The following is a 7,842-nucleotide window of genomic DNA, read 5'->3' on the forward strand; positions in this document are numbered from 1 at the left end:
CCGCACGGGCCGCCCCCCGCCCTGAAAGCCGCAGCCAGAGGCTGCGAGACTCACAGGCCGGGAGGGATGAGGCCAAACCCCCATGGCAAGGGCTGTGGCTGCTGCCCACACCTCTGCGGCTGGTGCCCGCTCTCTCGCAGGCTGGCATGACCTCCCGCACCTCTTGCTGCATGCCAGCGCTGGATCTGTGAGTGCCCTGCATGTCCTCAAACGCAAAACCTAAGGCTTGGCTCGGGACATGCAAACAGCCTCACCAGGGAGACCTGCTGCCAGAGGTGCTCTCTAGCAGATGGCAGGGTAGTGTGTGCCAAAGTTCAAGAGAGGTGAAGTCTCCCCAGCCCCAAAGACAGCTCCCTGAAGAATGTCCCACAGCAGCTGTTCTTCTCAGCTGGTCATCTGTAATAACTCTGGTCAGAAGAGCAGATGCTGTCAGAGGGAAGCTCTGTCACAGGTCACCTCTGAGTCACTTCAGTGAGTCACCCCTGTCTGGTCTTGCCTCTGGCTACAGAGCCCCCAGCTATACACCAGTGTAGGAAGGAAAAGTCTCCTTTCTGAAAATCATCTTTACTCCATTGTCCTGCTGCTGCTGATCCCTCAGCCTCTGCCCTGGCATGTGATTGCCTGGCCTAGCTGCCCTGGGGGGCTCCATCTGGCTGGGTGCTGCAGCTGGCTCACTCACAGTGCTGCAGCCCATAAAGGAGTCAGGCACTAAATCATTCTCCCCAGAGTGAAAAGTGAACATATATATCAAGCCTGGCCTTTATTTGGTTCAAAATAGGGTCTGAGGAAAATGGCATGTAATGCCGTGTAATAGGTTTAGATGGAAATGAAAATGGTGCAACTTTTCCTGGCCTGAGTGCAGAGCTGCAGCTCTCAAGAGCCTGCCAGACTGCTCTGACCAGCCAGTGCAGGCAAAGTTTGATGGACAAGCAGCACCAATAATCCCATCTGCTTCGCTAATGGGCAAGAAAAGCCTTTCATTCGGCCTGTGCTGCTGGTGCTGGTTCTGCCTCAGGATGTTCCTCCCAAGGGCTAAGCAAGGAAGAGCAAAGGGGCAAAGAACCAAGACACCTAAAGCAGACAATAAAAATAAATAGTTCAAACACTTCCTAAATACCAAGAACTGCAGAGCAGGGTTCTACACTTCCAGCCAGTATTTCAGGGCCATATGGTCTTGGTGAAGGGAAAAAAAAAAAAAACAAACAAAAAAGCCAGATCGCACAATTTTTCTGAGGGCCTTTTCCTGCCCTCCTAGGAGCTATTTAGTTTCACAGGTAGAGGAGACACCTAGGACACAAGAAGGCCATTTACGAACAAGGGGAACTGTTTAACAGAAATAAAATGATCTTGTGCACATGCTGTAATGAAGTAAGAAGTTCTGTCTCTCTAAGTAATGCCAACTTTCTTTTGTTATAATCGCCTGTCTATCCAGAAGTCCTTCAGCTTCGTGTCCTTTTAAATCCTTTCTTTTTATTTGCAGAACAGGCTGGCATTCAGCACCATAGGAAAGAATCCAAGCTCAGAGGCGTCTTTGTAGAGAAAACAGCTTTTCTCAAAGGAGAAATTGAGTGTCCAGGGCACTTAGCTAACTGCCATACTTGTCCCTACAGATGCACATATGTAATACTAGCAAGGACCTTTTACATATTTTTTTCCGTGCTTACGTTCACTGTGACTTTTCCTGCTGGGTACAGGGTTGGAAGTTGGACTGACAAACAGACTGTGTGTTATTATAATCACATTTTTTAAATCCTCTGGAAGAGCATGTGGGTTTTGCATTTCCCTCTCAGGCATTTCATTAGGCAATTGAGTAACATAATAGCAGTTACCATTAATAAAATATTTTTGTCTTTTTTGTAAAACGACAGAGTTGCAAATATGCAAATACCAAAAAAAGTACAACCAAATATTTTGCATTTTTAAAATATTTTTTTATATTTTGTAGTATTCATATATACATAGAGATATATATATCAGCAACAGCTGGAAGAATTAAAATTTAAAAATTCTTAATATTTTTTAGGTAGTAGGTAGAAAGGGTGGTTCCCCACGTAGCTGGTGTGAATGTTGACTGAAGAGCAGGATTTCACTTCTACAGAGCTAGAATCCATAGAAGGACAGAAACGCCCTTTTGTTTCTTGCGGGGCTCAGGCCTGTTTTCTTTTCAGTGTCTTGCTGTGGCAGACAGCTTGTTGTCCTTGAGGGAAGGTGGAAGGTGGGGAGGAAGTGCAGCTTCTCAGGTGACAGAAGATCCTTCACAGGAACTGATGCAGAAGAACTCCTGTGGCAGGTCACATTGCATAGTTATTTGCATAGTTCACTCTGGATATTTTTTTCTCGTACACATAATTTTAATTTCTAACACTAACTGGATAAATTACTTGGCAATGTGTCCTAACCTCTCACTAACACACTAATGGTGTAAAAAGGAGTGATTTTAAGAACCCATGTCCTGTAAAATCCAAAGCAATGACAGCTGATTCCTGAAAGACACTGAAGAAATAAAAATCACGGATGCTCCCATGTCCTTCTTGTACATAGTTAATGAAAAGTTAAGCTCTGTTGAATAATGTGCAAGAATCTGTCATGCAGGAGCTATCAAAACATCATGACACAGCTAGATACATTGGGCATGCTTTTAAATCTGTTAGTCTTTAGATTCATTACCAGAGTTGCATATGCTGGTATATTTTACAAATATGTCCCTTTAAAGTGCATGTAACATATTCATATAGGCATGTACAGATAACAATTGTATATATAGAAAGAAATAGCTCAAATAACACAATTAATTATTTATTTATTTTTTTAAAATTTTGCAACAGAGAGACAAGATGATACAAGTTTTAGAAAGGAAGGATGTACAGGAATGCTAGGAATAAGAATAAGTCACTTGAAAATCAAAATGAAACATGGAGAAATTTCCATCATATTATTGTCTCAGCAATTGTGCTGGCACAGACTTGCATACAGGCCAGTGTACAGCAAAATTGCTCTGGTTTATTTTAAAGAAAAAGAGTCTCCCACAAGAGCTCCCTGTTTTTATTCTCTTTTTATTGTTTTTCCTTTGGTTTTGGCTTACAGGGGTATTTTGTACTGATCAGTACAACGACAGGCCCATCTGTGGTCTGTCCTGCTCTCCCAGTACACAGGGAGCAGCTGGTGCCCTGAGGAGGTGCAGCTGTGACTGGCTGGCACTTGCACATTAGGATGAGAAGAGGCTGGTTGCTTCTCTGAATAAGGTTGGCCAGGTTCTGACTCTGGACATTAAAGTATCCATATCCAAAATTTTGACTGAAGGAGTTTTAAGATGTTTCTACAATGTTGAGACTGCCAACATAAAACAGGAGGGACAAATTTTTAACATAACAGTCTTAATTTCCATCTAGTGTACATATATGTGTCGGAAGGCACATATGGCAGAGAAGAAAACTTATCTGTATCACTCCAGATGTCAGCTTTCAAACCTTGTATTCTGGAATGAGAAAGTCTCCCACATAGAGGCCCAAACAAATTTATTTCCAGTCCTTCATTTGCTTCCTATTATAGCTTTGAACACAACAATGAGTGTAGGAATTGACCAAAATTGTTAATTATTTAACACTTACAATATAATAAGTGAAAAAGTCCAGCCAGATTATACATTGTTGTCTTGGTAAAGAAAAAAAAAAAAAAAAAAAAAAACAAACAAATTTATTTCCAGTCCTTCATTTGCTTCCTATTATAGCTTTGAACACAACAATGAGTGTAGGAATTGACCAAAATTGTTAATTATTTAACACTTACAATATAATAAGTGAAAAAGTCCAGCCAGATTATACATTGTTGTCTTGGGGAAAAAAAAAAAAAAAAAAAAAAAAGGATTATGCAAAGAACCACCTGTCTAAAATATAACACATATGTGAGTGGATGATAACAAAAATAAACAACAAACAAATAATTCTGAGGCAGACAAGAGCAGGAAATGCAGGTAATTGGTTCAGGCTTGCTTGCATTCACTCAGAAACACTTGCCACAGTTTTCCAATCATGTAGCTCATGAGATCAGAAGGTTTTTCACTTTAAAAGGAAATAGAAGGTTTGCCTAGTTAATCTGCCCTTTTAGAAGTTCAATCAATTTCAATACTGTTGCTTTATGCATTACACTTAAAGGAAAAGTGGTAGAAAAGGAGGAAGAGTGCTTTGGAGCAGCTCCTGTCAGTCTCTGTCACTGCAGAGAGGCAATAGTACATAACTCTAGATTCAAGAGGAAATGTTGCAGATTGATCTTTGTGGACATGCCCTGCTAACTGCCAAGGTCTGGGTTTCTTTTTTTAGTAGCTTAGTGTGGCTGCACAAATAGTGAGAAGCTATTTTTGAACATTTTGGTCACTGTTAAATACAGAATTGCTAACCCAAGCATTCAGAAGTCATGATTCAGGTTCCCAGAATGAGAAGGCCTGCCTAAGTATGTAGATTCTATTTTATTTGCTGTTTGTTTGTTCTGCTTTGTGAAAATTGAGAATATTTCTGCATCATGCCTTTAAGCACTTGGCTTCAAAACTGAAGATGAAAATCTAGTCTGAGTTTATATTTTTATCTAGTTCACACGGCGTCTGGAGTGGGGACTTAAAAATTCTTCCTAGTGCTCTAAGAGAAATCTTGGGAAACACTGTAAACATTTTTGTTTACATTGTGGTCTCACCTTTTGTTAGCTCTCTGAGAAGTCAAGAGACTGTTTATCTGTCAAAGTGTATGTCACACTCGTAGCTGAATTTCTTTAAGCATGTATAGGAATGTCACCAGTGAGCAGACAGCAGAGGACTGGGGCATCATTTGTCTCCCACCTTCCCTTGTTTTCAGAGCTCTGACATAAGGGGAGCACAGTGCTTTTGTGAACAGGGGTGACATAAGTCAGCCTATGGTAGAACAGCAACCTTATGAGTGAGGCACTTGCTTATGCAGCATTAATACATCACGAATGTCACACAGCACACAAATGCCATGGCACAAATGTCAGATACTTGGAGGAATACTTGCAACAAGCATTAGCTTAAACTTGTTTGATGAATGTTTTGTAGAAGTAATTACAATTTGTGACGCATTTGGGAGGGTTTTTTTGTTGCTGTTTTGCAATTTTGAAAGTTGTTAATAGGTTGCTTATAAGCAGAACAAAGATCTAACTTTGTCCAGTGAAATGCAAATAATATATTGCTTGTCCAGTTGCAACCTTAAACCCAATATGATTTGGTACATCCTCATCTCCTCGTGTCCAGCAGATTTTAAACTTGGCCAATGTTGCTAGTAACTGAGACTTCCTGCAAGAATGGTTTATTGTCCTCCTTCCCTTGAAAAGATCCATTTTTAAGCAATCAGTGTCATAAGAGCTGATGACTGTTTCATTTCTAAGAGCACTCGAAAATGTATTTTTGTGGATGAAGCACGCTTTATTCACTATTATATTTTTCTTGGAAACACCTCAAAACCAAATTCACAGTGAATATATTGGCATTTTCAATAGTACAGAAGAGCAAGCTTCCCATCTATAAAATACTTTTAACACCTTTTTCTATTGCAAGACTCTCAGCTGGTCTTTGCGGAAAATTAACAAACTTGTCCTAGCACCATCATATCTGATTACTGGCTCAGCAGTCCTCCACCAAATTGCTGTTCTATCTTCCACTTGCTCTTGTGAATTCCATGTTTTGCCTTACAGGGGCATCCTTTTCCCCTAAATGAATTAACCAAATGTATTTCTGTAAAAATACTGTAATAATGCCAGATTATTTTTGTCTGTAGCTCTCAAACGTGGTTGTATGTCTGTTTTATCCTCTGCCCCCACTTTAAAGCATCAGAGTCTACTTGATACCTATGAGGGAACAAATAGTCTGAAAGGGAAGGGCATGGGCAGGTCTTGCATCACTCTGACCTGTTCCTGCTTGTTGAGCCAGCTAGGCAACCCAAGTCAGAGGTTACACCTTCCCTAAACAGGTGTAACTTGAATACTTCTCCAACTGTAGTAGAGAGCTTGGGGGGAAGAACCAGACTCCTGAACAATTTCTTCTGGGTCTTCTTCTTGTGGCTGAGTGTTGATATCCAACTAAGATGCAAAGCACCTCCCTGGTCACATTGTACCCCTACCCTTGCAGGTATCATGCAGCATGTAGGAGGGTTATGACTCACACCACAATAACCTGAAAGTCAAGTCAGTATGGGCCATGCACTCTGCTGCTGCCCACGGAGGTTAGGGGATGGAGCACCTGGGAAAGGGAGGGACAAGCAGAAGCTCTGCAGTGCAATTCCCCTTCAGGCTCATGGCAGGTCAGAACTCTGAAGACCAGGAGCAAGAATGCCTGCAGCAAAAATGAGCTGGCCTAGGCCATGTCTGGCCTTCTGCTGTAACCTCATCCTCCTGCAAAGCCACAGTGATTTCTTGCCAGACCACTGAGCTGACTTTGCAGCTGTTCGATTTTGCAAATGTTTTCTTTACAGTTTAGCCCTACCGAATACAGATTAAATAAATGCATAGCTACATATTCTTGCAAAGATGTTCAGAGACGCTGAATATTGCAATTCCTTCTGTGCTTTTGCATTTCACACAGAAAATGCAAAACCGGCAGCTTGGTTTAAAGACTTTGAACTAGACTGAAAAATAATGTTAATATTAATTATCTTTCCTAGGGGTTTGGGGGTTGGAAAAAATTCTTCCCTTATCTAGCACTTTAAAAAGCTCAAATATCAAGGGTTGGTGCTGGCACTGAGGACAGCATCCAGGCTTTACTTCATAGACAAGTAATCTGGGTACTGCTCCGATAATATATTTGGCACATGGGGAGAATGCAGCTGGATGAACATTCAACAGCTAAACTGTGCAGCCTGTTCCTTAAAGAGTTCCTTGATCTTGGGGCAAAAAAAAAAAAAAAAAAAAAGTGCATCTTTCTGGCACTGAAACTGCATCTTATTTTATAAGAATAAACTTTTCTTCTATGCACAATAAATGAGTCTTTCAGAGGGAACTAATGATGGGTGTCTATGATGTATGCCAGTAGCAGCTCTGTTACTGATTCAGTTATAGTGGTAAAAAGGCACACTTCGTTATAGCTTCATGCTGCAATGGGAAGAGATTCAATTAGGCTAATAAGCATTGCTGGAGCTGTATTTATAGCTCTGCCAGTTTTTTCCAATACAAATGCACCGAGAAAAATGTGCAGCTAAGCAGATCATACAGAAATGAAGATCACTCTGAGTGAGAATGATTTGGAACAAAGTGCTATGTAATCCAAGCGCTTGGAAGCAGAAAACTCCCGCAATATACAGAGGTAAGAAGCATGGCTCGCAAACGCATGGTGTCGCGGGCCGGTACCGGGGGGCTACCGGCTGGCAGGATGTTTCCGGGACTCCCCCCCCAGTGCGGAGGTTTGTGAAGGAGCCCGAGGGTCACACGTGGCGCTGCCTCTCACCGAGGAACGGCCGGTGCGGGACCGTGTCTCAGAGGGTGGATCAGAGTGCCCTCCCACCGCGCTCACAGGTTGTTGCTGAGACCAATGTTTCGTTTGCGAATTAATCGGTTTATTAAGGGTTAACACAAACTAAGGGATCAAGGTTCAGGAGAGGTTGGCTGGGTATATATATATTGGAAAAGGGATTCAAAGGCACTGTGGTCTATAAAAGGCACACTCCGAAGGAGAGGTGTAAATCAGTGGAGTGAAAGGGTAGGAGTTGAGCCTGGTAAGAAAGTTTGTGTGTGTGTGTGTGTGTGTGTGTGTGTGTGTGTGTGTGTGTGTGTGTGTGTGTGTGTGTGTGTGTGTGTGTGTGTGTGTGTGTGTGTGTGTGTGTGTGTGTGTGTGTCTGTGTGTGTGTGTGT

The sequence above is a fragment of the Chaetura pelagica genome, unplaced genomic scaffold (assembly GCF_000747805.2).
Source record: "Chaetura pelagica isolate M959 unplaced genomic scaffold, ChaPel_1.0 scaffold135, whole genome shotgun sequence".
NCBI lineage: Eukaryota > Metazoa > Chordata > Aves > Apodiformes > Apodidae > Chaetura > Chaetura pelagica.